At 34.9% G+C, this 14,500-nt stretch overlaps 1 protein-coding gene across 6 annotated transcripts in view; it reads right to left on the minus strand.

The window, feature by feature from the left end:
• Nucleotides 1-14,500, minus strand: part of LOC137250497 (uncharacterized) — a 178,729-nt gene that overhangs the window by 61,210 nt on the left and 103,019 nt on the right. The gene's annotated exons all lie outside the window — the stretch shown is intronic.

Consider the following 14,500-nt stretch of genomic DNA (forward strand, 5'->3'; position numbering starts at 1 on the left):
TTCTGACTGTAATCAAACTAGTCCGAAAAAGACAAGTATTGGGAATGGACAAAAGCTTAGGTCCATAAAGTATTCCTAACGAGAAGTGAATTTCATAACAAAAAAGGAAAGTGAGAGCTCCTCTGAGAAAAGATGAAGCGAGGAAAGTGAGGAAATTATACCATAGAGGTGACTAAAAGGCAATGAGCGAGCAAAATTTTGATATCACATATTTTCGAAATCATTGGAGTAGTCTTCAATACTGCTAACTTGAAAGTTTTCAAGTAGGTACCTTGTTACTTTGTTATTTTATCCTTCTTGGGAAGTGATTAGGTTAAGTTAGGTGAGACGGCTGCACAGCCCCTAATAGCTGGAGTCTTGAGCTCACGAGCGCAAGACACGAACACAAAACGCACTTTCTACATCTGCTGTTAGTGACGAGGCCTAATGTAACCACATGACGCCAGAAGGCAGGTTCGAGTTAGTGTGTCCATCAAGAGCATTAAGTCATCTCTCTTTAGAGACATGAGCAACTTTGTAAGTATAATATCGTAAGATTTCCTTAGATCTTAGAAAGAAGCCACGCACTTCTGTCTACGCCTATTCTGCTTGATGGATCAGATGCAACTCCTGTCTCGTTTTGATTTCTTCCAAGCTGATTGGGATGTCTTCTGCCGAATCATCGAAAGCTGCACCCTCCCATCCTGCCAACTTTTTGTTATTTTCTATCCTTTAACGACGGGAGCCCAATATAGATGTATGGGGCAGGTCGAGTGCAGCCTCTCCACTGCATGTTTGCACACCAGGACACTTCTTGATTAGGTACTATGTGAGAGTATAAGCTTAATGGCCGCCTGGCTATACAAATATGTATATAGTGACTTGACTGCAGCTTAAGCACAAGAAGTGGTCTATTAAAAAATATTGGTCTATTAAAAAATATTTTATTTATAGGGAGATATACTTGATATCTGGTGCACAAGCAGCTTTATGCTTGGTTAATATTCGGGATACTTTTTCAGAAAGCAGGGGCGGTGAAGGAAGCTGGATGGGAACATAAGAAGAAGAGATTAACTGAGAGGGAGGGGGCAAATGTAGGTGAAGAGGAGGTATAAGAAGGCGAGGGATGGGTAAGAGAGAGGGAGAAAGCAATAGGGGGGACAGGAGGTAGAGCGAAGAGAGGTGAGGAAAGGGTATTAGGTGAGGGCGAGGTTGAAGGACAGCGTCGGGATGAGGAAGAAGAGCAGGAAGAAAGGTATAACAATAAAGTTGAGGAAAGGAACTGAAATCGACTAGTCAGCCAGTAGGTTACGTTAGGCACTGTTGAAACCTCTGATCTTCTGCACTTCTTTTTCTGGTAGCAGTGCTTCGCTCCATGCCATAGTTGCGATCACCCACAAATTGTTACCTAGCTTCAATAGAAAACATGGGTGTTAGAGGCTTTAGACCCACATGCCACCTTCGTTTCCCCGATTTTTAAATAGCCAAGATCTGCTAGACAGTCGAAAAAGCGTTGATTTAAAAATCGATGTCATATTCTGAAGAAGCCAGGCCAATTACATTGGAAGTGGTGTACAATGTCTTTCTCATCCCCATCATTGCCACTGCGGGTTTTCGGTAGATATGTTAGATTGTGTGCCAGCAATATCTCTGTGTCCGGGAACCCTGCAATCATTCACCATACTGGAGGAGGTGGATAATTTTTATATAATTATAATTGATGCTAAGTAATTTTAGAATCGTTTAAAACTAGTTCAATTGACTGCAGGTTATAGATGTACATTTGAATATATACATACATCTACATCGATACTTATACATATGTATTTTTGTAATTTTAATATTTGCATATTCTTTCCCTCGGCGGCATGCCACACATTCTTACAAACAAATAAATACATATGGTTTAAGTAGTAGTTGGCCCCTGGTTGATGACTTTTGTTGCTCAACTCGAGCGAAGAGCAAAGGTGCAGCAACATAACGGTTCATTGCTGATTGGGGTTAAGCTGGTATGTTGGTGGTGTTATGGGGGATGGATTCCACTACGTGTAGCACTTGAATTCCATAATTTAAATTGAAATTGTTTTTTGTATGTATGTATGTATGTAGAATGAAGCATGAACAACGGAAATTATGATACTCGCAACTCAGCAACATCATGTAATATGAGTATTTCTTATGTTTCTGATAGCCTTATACGTAAAAATAAAACTGTCTGTATGTATACTTCGTAGTTGATTTTTGTCTGCATTTTTATACTCAGTTGAGCAGAGCTCACAGAGTATATTAAGTTTGATTGGATAACGGTTGGTTGTACATATATAAAGGAATCGAGATAGATATAGACTTCCATATATCAAAATAATCAGGTTCGAAAAAAAATTTGATTGAGCCATGTCCGTCCGTCCATCCATCCGTCCGTTAACACGATAACTTGAGTAAATTTTGAGGTATCTTGATGAAATTTGGTATGTAGGTTCCTGAGCACTCATCTCAGATCGCTATTTAAAATAAACGATATCGGATTATAACCACGCCCACTTTTTCGATATCGAAAATTTCGCAAAACCGAAAAAGTGCGATAATTCATTACAAAAGACAGATAAAGCGACGAAACTTGGTAGATGAGTTGAACTTATGACGCAGAATAGAAAATTAGTAAAATTTTGGACAATGGGCGTGGCACCGCCCACTTTTAAAAGAAGGTAATTTACAAGTTTTGCAAGCTGTAATTTGGCAGTCGTTGAAGATATCATGATGAAATTTGGCAGGAACGTTACTCCTATTACTATATGTACGCTTCATAAAAATTAACAAAATCGGAGAAGGACCACGCCCACTTTTAAAAAAAAAATTTTTTTAAGTAAAATTTTAACAAAAAATTTAATATCTTTACAGTATATAAATAAGTAAATTATGTCAACATTCAACTCCAGTAATGATATGGTGCAACAACATACACAAATAAAAGAAAATTTCAAAATGGGCGTGGCTCCGCCCTTTTTCTTTTAATTTGTCTAGGATACTTTTAATGCCATAAGTCGAACAAAAATTTACCAATCCTTTTGAAATTTGGTAGGGGCATAGATTTTATGACGTTAACTGTTTTCTGTGAAAATGGGCGAAGTCGGTTGAAGCCACGCCCAGTTTTTATACACAGTCGTCCGTCTGTCCTTCCGCATGACCCTTAACACGATAACTTGAGCAAAAATTCACATATTTTTACTGAAATGAACGAAATCCGACTATGACCACGCCCACTTTTTCGATATCGAAAATTACGAAAAATGAAAAAATGACATAATTCTATACCAAATACGAAAAAAGGGATGAAACATAGTAATTGGATTGGTTTATTGACGCGAAATATAACTTTAGAAAAAACTTTGTAAAATGGTTGTGACACCTACCATATTAAGTAGAAGAAAATGAAAAAGTTCTGCAGTGCGAAATAAAAAACCCTTTAAATCTTGGCAGCTTTTACATATATAAATAAATTAGCGGTATCCAACAGATGATGTTCTGGGTCACCCTGGTCCACATTTTGGTCGATATCTGGAAAACGCATTCACATAAACAACTACCACCACTCCCTTTTAAAACTCTCATTAATACCTTTAATTTGATACCAATATCGTCCAAACACATTCTAGAGTCACCCCTGGTCCACCTTTATGGCGATATCTCGAAAAGGCGTCCACCTATAGAACTAAGGCCCACTCCCTTTTAAAACACTCATTAACAACTTTCATTTGACACCCATATTGTACAAACGCATTCTAGAGTCACCCCTGGTCCACCTTTATGGCGATATCTCGAAACGGCGTCCACCTATAGAACTATGGCCCACTCCCTCATAAAATACTCTTTAGTGCCTTTCATTTGATAGACATGTCATACAAACACATTCCAGGGTTTCCCTCTGTTCATTTTCCTACATGGTTATTTTCCCTTATGTTGTCACCATAGCTCTCAACTGAGTATGTAATGTTCGGTTACACCCGAACTTAACCTTCTTTACTTGTTTAATACATCAACTTGGTGAATCAAATTCAAGCCAAATTCGAAAGACATATAATCATATAAGTAAGTTTGATTCAGGAAAAACTTGGATGTATGTATGTATGTAGCAAATAATTTCCATTAACATGAAACTAATTTTGTTATGAAACTAAGTATTTAAATACTGAGAAATTAGTCGCCAAATAACTCAACGATATGCTACAGAGAATTCGTGAGGGGCTGACTTTTAGAGTAGTAATTAAAGTTCTAATTAACATGTAATTTACAGACTTGATTGGCAAATTTTCCAAGCGTACAACTATATTAAAAAAAGAAAAATATTTTCACAAAATATTTATTCGTATTTCCCTGATTAAGATGCGGAAATAGCGAACTAAGTGTTAGCCTCTCATTTACCGTCCGTAAAGCTGAAACCCAGCAAAAAGACCAAATTGGCACAATTACAAATTATTATGTTACTAAACTAATAAACCCGACAGACGTTGTTCTGCCCCAACTGCTGCATAACTTTTAAGAAGTTTTTACCTCCTACTCTCCCTACTCCTCTCTCCACATTTTCCTTATCATTTTGTTATTTTATTTACTCTTGCCGGTTCCTTTCTCTTTCTCTGTGTCTCTTTCTCGCTCTCCGTCTTTTCCTCACTTATTTTCCGTTTGATCTTTCCCCATCTCTCTGTATTTGTCTAACCCTATCTCTTTCTCAGTTCCTTTTCTGCTTCCCTCTTTTCTTTTCTCCATTACAGTCCCAGTCCCAGTTCAAGTCCCAGGCCCAGTCGGTCATTGGCCCATATCTCGGAAAAATGTATCTAGGCAAAGGGCTACCTATATACCAAATTTCAGCCAAATTGAACATGAATAGAATTTATTCGAATATATCAGATCCACTTCCCGCAAATAAACTTCACAGGATCACTTTCCTGGTTGCTGTAAAGCTATTCTTCAAATTTGAATAAAATCGGCGGAGTTGTTTCGGAGTCCATAAGCTGCAAACAAATATGAATCCTTGTTTATATTATATAAAAAAAAAAGATAAAATCTCCTTTCCCCAGCAGGTTAGGAGGTTATAATATACCCGCGGTAGGTATGCCTGTCGTAAGAGGCGACTAAAATACCAAATAAATTCAAGGGATTGTGTAAAGCAACTCTTTCAAGGTGTTGCCAGTTCAAAATATAGCTTATCCAACCCAATCGTCAACCTCACCTATCTGTGGTGAATCCTGTTTCATTAATAGCCGAGGCTCTGGCGACCCCGAACTCCTCATGGATCTAGGGGGTGGGAGGGTGGTATGGCCTAGAAGGTCGCATGTGGTCATACCAAATCGTTCCCGAGATGATCGGGCTTGGTACCGGAACGTACCGGATCTGCATCCGGCATAGGACCATCAACATCGATAGCACTCCCCAAGGTCTTCGGTGAGTGTCGTTGAATGTAGAAAAAGCAAGTAAGGAAGGCTAAGTTCGGGTGTAACCGAACATTACATACTCAGTTGAGAGCTGTGGAGACAAAGTAAGGGAAAATCACCATGTTGTAAAAATAACCTAGGGTAACCCTGGAATGTGATTGTATGACATGCGTATCAAATGGCAGATATTAAAGAGTATTTTAAGAGGAAGTGGGCAATAGTTCTATAGATGGACGCCATTTAGGGATATCGCCATAAAGGTGGACCAGGCTTGATTCTAGAATTTGTTTGTACGATATGAGTATCAAATGAAATGTGTTAATGATAATTTTAAAAGGGAGTGGGCCTAAGTTCTATAGGTGGACGCCTTTTCGAGATATCACCATAAAGGTGGACCAGGGGTGACTCTAGAATTTATTTTGTATGATATGGGTATTAATGAGTATTTTAAAAGGGCGTGGGCCTAACTTCTATAGATGGACGCCTTTCGAGATATCGCCATAAAGATGGACCACAGGTGACTCTAGAATTTGTTTGTACTATATGAGTATCAAATGAAAGGTGTTAATGAGTATTTTAAGAGGGCGTGGGCCTTTTCGAGATATCGCCGTAAAGGTGGACCAGGGGTGACTCTAGAATTTGTTTGTACTATATGAGTATCAAATGAAAGGTGCTAATGAGTATTTTAAAATGGAGTGGGCCTTAGTTCTATAGGTGGAAGCCTTTTCGGAATATCGTTATAAAAGTGGACCAGGGTTGACTCTAGAATGCATTTGCACAATATGGGTATCAAACGAAAGGTGTTAATAAGTGTTTTAAAAGGGAGTGGGCCTTAGTTCTATGGGTGGACGCCATTTCGGGATATCGCCATAAACGTGGACCAGGGGTGACTCTGGAATGCGTTTGTACAATATGGGTATCAAATGAAAGGTGTTAATGAGTATTTTGAAAGGGCGTGGGCCTTAGTTCTATAGGTGGACGCCTTTTCGAGATATCGCCATAAAGGTGGACCAGGGGTGACTCTAGAATTTGTTTGTACGATATGGGTATCAAATGAAAGGTGTTAAAGAGTATTTTAAAAGGGACTAGGCCTTAGTTCTATAGGTGGATGCCTTTTTGAGATATCGCCATAAAGGTGGACCAGGGGTGACTCTGGAATTTTTTTGTACGATATGGGTATCAAATGAAAGGTGTTAATGAGTATTTTAAAAGGGCGTGGGCCTTAGTTCTATTGGTGGACGCCTTTTTCAGATATTGCCATAAAGGTGGACCAGGGGTGACTCTAGAATTTGTTTGTACGATATGGGTATCAAATGAAAGGTGTTAATAAGTATTTTAAAAGGGCGTGGGCCTTAGTTCTATAGGTGGACGCCTTTTTCAGATATTGCCATAAAGGTGGACCAGGGGTGAATCTAGAATTTGTTTGTACGATATGGGTATCAAATGAAAGGTGTTAATGAGTATTTTTAAAGGGCGTGGGCCTTAGTTCTATAGGTGGACGCCTTTTCGAGATATCGCCATAAAGGTGGACCAGGGGTGACTCTAGAATTTGTTTGTACGATATGGGTATCAAATGAAAGGTGTTAATGATTATTTTAAAAGGGCGTGGGCCTTAGTTCTATAGGTGGACGCCTTTTTCAGATATGTCACGAAGGTGGACAAGGGGTGACTCTAGAATTTGTTTGTACGATATGGGTATCAAATGAAAGGTGTTAATGAGTATTTTTAAAGGGCGTGGGCCTTAGTTCTATAGGTGGACGCCTTTTCGAGATATCGCCATAAAGGTGGACCAGGGGTGACTCTAGAATTTGTTTGCACGATATGGGTATCAAATGAAAGGTGTTAATGAGTATTTTATAAGGGCGTGGGCCTTAGTTCTATAGGTGGACGCCTTTTTCATATATTGCCATAAAGGTGGACCAGGGGTGACTCTAGAATTTGTTTGTATGATATGGGTATCAAATGGAAGGTATTAAAGAGTATTTTAAGAGGAAGTGGGCCATAGTTCTATACATGGACGCCATTTAGGGATATCGCCATAAAGATGGATCAGGGGTGACTCTAGAATGTGTTTGTACATTATGGGTATCAAATGAAAGATTTTAATGAGTATTTTAAAAGGGCGTGGGCCTTAATTCTATAGGTGGACGCCTTTTCGAAATATCGCTATAAAGGTGGGCCAGGGGTGACTCTAGAAATTTTTTGTACAATATGGGTATCAAATGAAAGGTGTTAATGAGTATTTTAAAAAGGAGTGGGCCTTAGTTCTATATGTGGACGCCTTTTCGGGATATCGCCATAAACGTGGACCAGGGGTGACTCTAGAATGTGTTTGTACGATATGGGTATCAAATTAAAGGTATTAATGAGGGTTTTAAAAGGGAGTGGCCCTTAGTTGTATATGTGAAGGCGTTTTCGAGATATAGACCAAAATGTGGACCAGGGTGATCCAGAACATCATATGTCGGGTACCGCTAATTTATTTATATATGTAATACCACCAACAATATTCCTTCCAAGATTCCAAGGGCTTTTGATTTCGCCCTGCAAAACTTTTAAATTTTCTTCTACTTAATACGGTAGGTGTCACACCCATTTTAACAAGATTTTTTCTAAAGTTATATTTTGCGTCAATAGACCAATCCAATTACCATGTTTCATCCCTTTTTTCGTATTTGGTATATAATTATGGCATTTTTTTTCATTTTTCGTAATTTTCGATATCGAAAAAGTGGGCGTGGTCATAGTCGGATTTCGACCATTTTTTACAACAATATAAAGTGAGTTCAGATAAGTACGTGAACTGAGTTTAGTAAAGATATATCGATTTTTGCTCAAGTTATCGTGTTAACGGCCGAGCGGAAGGACAGACGGTCGACTGTGAATAAAAACTGGGCGTGGCTTCAACCGATTTCGCCCTTTTTCAAAGAAAACAGTTACTGTCATAGAATCTAAGCCTCTACCAAATTTCACAAGGATTGGTAAATTTTTGTTCGACTTATGGCATTAAAAGCATCCTAGACAAATTAAATGAAAAAGGGCGGAGCCACGCCCATTTTAAAATTTTCTTTTATTTTTGTATTTTATTGCACCATATCATTACTGGAGTTGAATGTTGACATAATTTACTTATATACTGTAATATTAACTTTTCTTTTAAAATTTGAATTAAAAAAAAAAAATTTTTTAAAAAGTGGGCGTGGTCGTTCTCCGATTTTGCGAATTTTTTTTGAGCAGACATATAGTGATAAGAGTAACGTTCCTGCCAAATTTCATCATGATATCTTCAACGACTGCCAAATTACAGCTTGCAAAACTTTTAAATTACCTTCTTTTAAAAGTGGGCGGTGCCACGCCCATTGTCCAAAATTTTACTAGTTTTCTATTCTGCGTCATAAATACAACTCACCTACCAAGTTTCATCGCTTAATCCGTATTTGGTAATGAATTATCGCACTTTTTCAATTTTTCGAAATTTTCGATATCGACAAAGTGGGCGTGGTTATTGTCCGATATCGTTCATTTTAAATAGCGATCTGAGTGCCCAGGAACCTACGTACAAAATTTCATCAAGATATCTCAAAATTTACTCAAGTTATCGTGTTAACGGACAGTCGGACGGGCGGACGGACGGAAATGGCTCCATGGCACGATACTGATGATTTTGATATATGGAAGTCTATATCTATCTCGATTCCTTTATACCTGTACAACCACCCGTTATCCCATCAAAGTTAATATACTCTGTGAGCTCTGCTCAACTGAGTATAATCAGCATAAATTTTTACAGCTATGATGACAAGTACACACATCAAAGACGTTGACATATTTATCTTATGTATTGTCTTGTGTATTTTCACATCTAAGCATCTGCATACTGTATATCTGTGAAATATGATCAGTCTGTAGATGAAGTAAATAAATAAAAGGTATTGAGGTTCACTGTAGGCGAAAGTGAAATGACTAACCACATAATAAAGTGCACTTCGTCTAAGGGAGGACTAATATAGAACATAGATGCACACTAGGATTAGACGAAGTGCACTTTATTTGTGGTTAGTCATTTCACTTTCGCCTACAGTGAACCTCAATACATTTTATTTATTTACTTCATCTACAGACTGATCATATTTCACAGATATACAGTATGCAGATGCTTAGATGTGAAAATACACAAGAATTTACAGAATTTATAGGTAGGCCCCATAAATTCAGCATTTTGTTGTTAATGATGTGAGAATGAACGGGATTCCGAGCGATATTTTGCGTTTTTACTTATCTAAATTTAAAAATGTTACAAGCTTTAATTTAAAGATTATGGGTAGCATAAATTAGTGGATGTATGGAATAACGGTATAGCTCAAAAATCAACCTTTTGAGAAAAGTGAAAAAACTTAACAATGCAGGTAAAAATAAATTTATAAGAATCCTACTTGGTAAGATTTTAGATAGTATGATTCTTTGATAAGAAAAAGTAATCAATTTTATCTATACATAATTTTTTTAGAAAATGGATGATTACTTTTTTTTTTAGTTATTCCGTTATTCCATAGATCGAATATCAAATGTTTTGTTGAGATACTTTATTAAACAAAATAGTAGATACATTAATAACCATTGTTAAATACATTATATTCTCTTATTTAGAAATGCTTATAACTATTTGTTATTTCTTTTTGTTATTTTTAGCAATCTTTTTAAGCTATTGCATAGATTTTATCGCGGGCTTGGCGACTAAATCAAAAAAAACCGTAACGGATATTTGTCAAAAAAGATCCGAAAAGGCTCGAAATGGTTCGAAAAGATTCGAAAAGGTTCGTAAAGGTTCGGTGTTAGCAACAGGCCAAATACATAATATTGGATCTATATCAGGGTCATTCATTTCATAGCACAATTGTGCCCTCTCAATTCACACGCATATGATTCGCTCTGTCGTCGTTAATTGAGTTATGCGGCAGTTACACACGAACGTACGTACCAAAAACGTGTCAGCTGACATGACCTATCTTATGAGTGTGCAATGTAAACGAAAACTCACCGACGTGCAACGCCCGTACGTACGTAGCCCGGAACGTAGAAATCAAAACAATTTTGATTTTTTCCGAAAGAACGTGTCAGCTGATCACTCTCTCACTAGACAGAGTTGCCTAGTAAACTTTTGTGCGCTAATTTTTGACCGTTTGCAGTTTTATGCAAGAACACCTAATTAAAGTTTGAAAAATTGTGAAAATAATTCGAAATAATTATGTGAAAGTGCAGATTATAAATATGTAATATATTTATATTTATTTAATATTAATTCCAGCCTTTTACAACATCAAAAATTAAATTGGAAAAAGTCGATGTTTCCATAAGCATGCATGCAAAATGGTCAATGGCAACAGTGCTTATTTGTAAACAATACAGATGTACATGTACACAGACGCACACATTGATTCCTACGGGCTTGAAGGTTCGGTCAAACGTGTTACGTACGACAAACGTCCGTACGTACGGCACACGTCGGTGGGTAATTGCCGCTTAAAAGAGCTGTCCTTGATTTTCTCGAAGTAGCCATTGTGCTATCGCTTATCGTATACGTATATGGTCGCTTACAAGCCAACCTAATAAAACGGCACTGCGTTTTTTTAGCGCACGCAAACAACCGGCGTTTTTTGCCCTAACCCAAATGAGCATGCGTTGCGACAATGTAAAGCATGTGTGCAAACGTCAAATCTAAATGTCACGCAGAACAAAAATTGGAAATCGAGTTAGGTTTTCACGCAGCAAATTCAATTTGAGTTGCTCTCATACAAGTTGTATGTGCATGAAACATTTTTGACAGAAAATGACTTGCGTGCGTTTATATTAGGTTGGATTGTTAGCAGGTGCTAAGCTCACGCCCACCCCGGATCATAAAGTTAAAGTTAAAATTTAAGTTAAAGTGAATGTTAAAGTTAAATTTAAAAATAAAATAAAGTTAAAGTGAAAGTTAAATTTAAAGTTAAAGTTAAAGTTAAAATTAAAGTGAATGTTAAAGTTAAAGCGAAAGTTAAAGTTAATGTTAAAGTTAAAGTTAAAGTTGAAGTTAAAGTTAAAGTTAAAGTGAATGTTAAAGGTAAAGCGAAAGTTAAAGTTAAAGTTAAAAATAAAGTTAAAGTTAAAGTGAAAGTTAAAAAAGTTAAAGTTAAGGTTAAAGTTAAAGATAAAGTTAAAGTTAAAGTTAAAGTTAAAGTCAAAGTTTAAGTTAAAGTTAAAGTTAAGGTTAAAGTTAAAGTTAAAGTTACAGTTAAAGTGAATGTTAAAGTTAAAGGGAAAGTTAAAGTTAAAAATAAAATTAAAGTTAAAGTGAAAGTTAAAGTTAAAGTTAAAAATAAAGTTAAAGTTAAAGTGAAATTTAAAGTTAAATTTAAAGTTAAAGTTAAAGTTAAAGTTAAAATTAAAGTGAATGTTAAAGTTAAAGCGAAAGTTAAAGTTAAAAATAAAGTTAAAGTTTAAGTGAAAGTTAAAGTTAAAGTTAAAGTTAAGGTTAAAGTTAAAGTTAATGTTAAAGTTAAAGGTGAAGTTAAAGTTAAAGTTAAAGTGAATGTTAAAGTTAAAGCGAAAGTTAAAGTTAAAAATAAAGTTAAAGTTAAAGTTAAGGTTAAAGTTAAAGTTAAAGTCAAAGTTTAAGTTAAAGTTAAGATTAAAGTTAAAGTTAAAGTTAAAGTTAAAGTTAAAGTGAAAGTTAAAGTTAAATTTAAAGTTAAAGTTAAAGTTAAAATTAAAGTGAATGTTAAAGTTAAAGCGAAAGTTAAAGTTAAAAATAAAGTTAAAGTTAAAGTGAAAGTTAAAATTAAAGTTAAGGTTAAAGTTAAAGTTAAAGTTAATGTTAAAGTGAAAGTTAAAGTTAAAGGTGAAGTTAAAGTTAAAGTGAATGTTAAAGTTAAAGCGAAAGTTAAAGTTAAAGTTAAAAATAAAGTTAAAGTTAAAGTTAAGGTTAAAGTTAAAGATAAAGTCATAGTTAAAGTTACAGTTAAAGTCAAACTTTAAGTTAAAGTTAAAGTTAAGGTTAAAGTTAAAGTTAAAGTTAAAGTGAATGTTAAAGTTAAAGTTAAAGTTAAAAATAAAGTTAAAGTTAAAGTTAAGGTTAAAGTTAAAGTTAAAGTGAAAGTGAAAGTCAAAGTTAAAGTTAAGGTTAAAATTAAAGTTAAAGTTGAAGTTAAAGTTAAAGTAAAAGTAAAAGCTAAAGTTAAAGTTAAAGCGAAAGTTAAAGTTAAAAATAAAGTTACAGTTAAAGTTAAAATGACAGTTAAAGTTAAAGTCAAAGTTAAAGTTAAGGTTAAAGTTAAAGTTAAAGTTAAAGGCAAAGTTAAAGTTAAGGTTAAAGTTAAATTTAAAGTTAAAGTTACAGTTAAAGTTAAAGTGAATATTAAAGTTAAAGTTAAAGTTAAAAATAAAGTTAAAGTTAAAGTGAATGTTAAAGTTAAAGTGAAAGTTAAATATTAACTTCTCATTTATTCAATAAAATAAAAAATTTGTTTTCTTATCGGCCACCACGCTTAAAAAGGTTAACTTGAATTAATATCAAAGACAAAACTTTTATTAATATCAAAAAAACAAAATGTTGCATAAATATTATAATTGCATAAGTTGATAATATGCAATAGCTTTTCCGCGGCAGTCCCCGAGTGCCACACGTCCTTTTTCTTTAAATAAAAGAAGTTTTCAATGTATTCTGTAATAATTTCATAATTTTGTGTAAAAATGTTTCTTAATTTTTTTCAATACAAAATACTTGATTGAAATTTTCTCACAGTGTTTACATGTACGAGTTAGCTCAGGGAATACGAGTACTCGACTGTAAAGTTGCGGACTTCGACTAGTTAGATATCCACGGCCGTGGCAGTTGCAAAATAATTTTTTTTAATTTTTTTCTACAGTTTTCTCATTTTTAAGAAATTATTCCTTTAAACAGAGAAAAAAACTTCTTAGTTCTCAGTGGCTCAGCTTAAGATGTAAGTAATGAATGTTTGTTGATATCTTTTTTTGGTTTTTCAATGATTATGGTTTATGTGTTATTTCCAGTCCTGAGGATGGGTTCAGACTGAAGTCGAAATATTGAAAAATAAAATACATGTCCAAGTGTTTTATTTAAGAAAACTCGGCCTTGAGCTCAACCAAATATTTTAGTTATTTTAAATACTAACGACCAAAACCGAGATAAATAGTAGAAATATTAATATCAAATATTGTATAAAGTAAATTTTGAGTTTCGCGACTTTATTTAGTGATTTAAAAAAAAACCGACGGCTTTCCACTGAATTCTGCAACTCACTCTGCTGGACCAACTGGAGAAAACATCTTAGTTCTTGAGACAATTACTTGCCTAGATTAAGAAAATCGCTTCTTCGTTGTCAGACATTTTAGGGAATTTTTTCTGAGTGTAGTTATAGTTAAAAAGAATAATATATTTTATGTATGAGTCTATAAAAATATATGTTTTCAAAGTAATATGATTTTACAATTTTCATACAAATTACCAATTGGCTGTGAAATGGCGTAACGTTTGCACTTAAAGCTGATAATTTAGTATTTTAATATTACAAATCGTTTAGTAATATAAATAATCACCGCACACATTAGTTGCGACTCCAATATAGCACAAGGTTAATTACGTTATCTGAGAATGTTGATGCATATGTAGCGTAAAACATAACGGATACTTTCGAGCGAATCAATTGATTCGCTGAACTGATGTCTAATTAGGCAATTCACGATTAATTGCATATGTGGTGACAAAGTTATGCATTTACATGAAAATGCACCGGATCTTAAGCGACCTTAGGAAAACCCCATGGTAAATATTATAGAAAACAGCAAACGAAAACAATTCCACAAAACGCGACTTAAATTAAGACCACTTAGATAAACAAAATATTTAAAAACAAAGTGAATCGCGAATTAACTGAATGAAACAAATTTGTACCCCATGTTAGAAAATAAACGAAGACCTTACGCAATATACGCACACATTTTTTTGTTTATCATATTCCTTTTATTTTGTAACGAATTTAGGCAAACTCCGCTTATTTTACACCTTCTACTAACGTTCGTATCGTTAAATTGTTGAATAA

Source organism: Eurosta solidaginis, chromosome 4, assembly GCF_040869045.1.
Source record: "Eurosta solidaginis isolate ZX-2024a chromosome 4, ASM4086904v1, whole genome shotgun sequence".
NCBI classification, from domain to species: Eukaryota; Metazoa; Arthropoda; class Insecta; order Diptera; family Tephritidae; genus Eurosta; species Eurosta solidaginis.